Source organism: Mchenga conophoros, linkage group LG13 (genome assembly GCF_057382185.1).
Source record: "Mchenga conophoros isolate Kocher_MC1m ecotype Shallow Benthic linkage group LG13, M_conophoros_male_GT1.1, whole genome shotgun sequence".
Taxonomy (NCBI): Eukaryota; Metazoa; Chordata; class Actinopteri; order Cichliformes; family Cichlidae; genus Mchenga; species Mchenga conophoros.
The window spans coordinates 9,830,065-9,832,353 of NC_140538.1; positions in this window are offsets into that span (position 1 = coordinate 9,830,065).

The following is a 2,289-nucleotide window of genomic DNA, read 5'->3' on the forward strand; positions in this document are numbered from 1 at the left end:
ATTAAAGTGGAAAAACACACTACAGGCTGATTGAGCGAGACAAGATGTTCCAGATGTGCTCAATTGGATTTCAGGTCGGGGGAATCTTGCAGGAACTGCTGATAAACTCCAGCAATATGAGGTCTAGCACTGTCTTGCATTAGGAGGAATCCAGGGCCAACCGCATCAGCATATGGTCTCACAAGGGGTCTGAGGATCTCATCTCGGTACCTAATGGCAGTCAGGCTACCTCTGGCAAGCACATGTGGCTGTGCAGCCCCGAAAGAAATGCCACCCCACACCATTACTGACCCACTGCCAAACCGGTCATGCTGGAGGATGTTGCAGGCAGCAGTCTCCACGGCATCTCCAGACTCTGTCACGTCTGTCACATGTGCTCAGTGTCAACCTGCTTTCATCTGTGAAGAGCACAGGGCACCAGTGGCGAAGTTGCCAATCTTGGTGTTATCTGGCAAATGCCAAACGTCCTGCACGATGTTGGGCTGTAAGCACAACCCCCACCTGTAGATGTCGGGCTCTCGTGCCACCCTCATGGAGTCTGTTTCTGACCGTTTGAGCAGACACATGCACATTTATGGCCTGCTGGAGGTCATTTTGCAGGGCTCTGGCAGTGCTCCTCCTGTTCCTCCTTGCACAAAGGCGGAGGTAGCGGTCCTGCTGCTTGGTTGTTGCCCTCCTATGGCCTCCTCCACGTCTCCTGATGTACTGACCTGTCTCCCCCATGCTCTGGACACTACGCTGACAGACACAAAAAAAATCTTCTTGCCACAACTTGCATTGATGTGCCATCCTGGATGAGCTGCACTACATGAGCAAATTGTGTGGGTTGTAGACTCCGTCTCATGCTACCACTAGAGTGAAATTTTCTCCATCAACTCCCCACGCTGCCACCTACAGAAGTTCTCTGATGACTCTGCCATAGTCGGCCTCATCACAGGTGAGGACAACTCAGAGTACAGACAGTGGACTCTGGACTTTGTTGACTGGTGTCAGCAGAACCACCTGTTGATCAACGCTGGGAAAACCAAGGAGTTGGTGGTGGACTTCCGGAGACGCAGACCCACCACACTGACACCGGTGAACATCCAGGGAGTGGACATTGAGATAGTGGACTCTTATAGCTACCTGGGTGTTCACCTGAATAATAAACTGGACTGGAGCCACAACACTGATGCTCTTTACAGGAAGGGTCAGAGCAGACTCTACCTGCTGAGGCGGCTGAGGTCATTTGGAGTACAGGGAGCGCTTTTAAAGACCTTCTATGACTCTGTGGTGGCATCTGTCATTTTTTACAGTGTTGTATGTTGGAGCAGCGGTTTATCGGCAGCTGAGAGGAAGAGGTTGGATAAGCTCATCAGGAAGGCCAGCTCTGTTCTGGGATGCACCCTGGACCCAGTGCAGGTGGTGGGAGACAGAAGGACTCTGGCCAAAATAACATCTCTGATGGACAGAGTCTCCCACCCCATGCATGTAAATGTTGCTGAACTGCAGAGCTCCTTCAGTGACAGACTGCTCCATCCTAGATGCATGAAGGAGCGTTTCCGCAGGTCCTTCCTCCCTGCAGCTGTCAGACTGTACAATCAGAACTGCTCCCAACAAACATAGACGTTTACATCTGCGCTGTAACTGCAATAAGTTAATTAACCGATTCGCACTACAAGCTGGTTTGCCTCTTATCTGTAGTTATTTTTATTTAATTTAATAACTGTACAGTACTCTCTGTATATAGTAACCACGGTCCTTAATCTAAATATGTAAGAAAACTTGTGTATGTTTCTGTTCTGTGTCCTGTGTCCTGTTTGTTTGTATATGTGTCTTTTTGGCTGCTGTTACAACCAAATTTCCCCTTGTGTGACAATTAAAGGATTATTCTATTCTATTCTATTCTATTCTAAATCACTGCCAGCATTCAAAAGTGACCAAAAAATCATCCAGAAAGCATAGGTATTGAGATCTGTGGTCACCAAATGAAAAACCCTTCCTTTATTGGGGATGTCTTGCTAATTGCCCATAATTTCCACCAGTTGTCTATTTCATTTTCACAACAGCAAGTGAAATTGATTGTCAGTCAGTGTTGCTTCCTAAGTGGATAGTTTGATTTCACAGAAGTGCGCATGACTTGGAGTTACATTGTGTTGTTTAAGTGTTCCCTTTACTTATTTATTTATTTATTAGCAGTGTAGTTTGGTTGGGCGCTCGTTTTCCTTATGAACTACATCACCCATAATGCTCAGTGCGCTAAGGGAGCTTAATAGAGTGATGGGCTCATCGGTCTACTCCTCAACATCG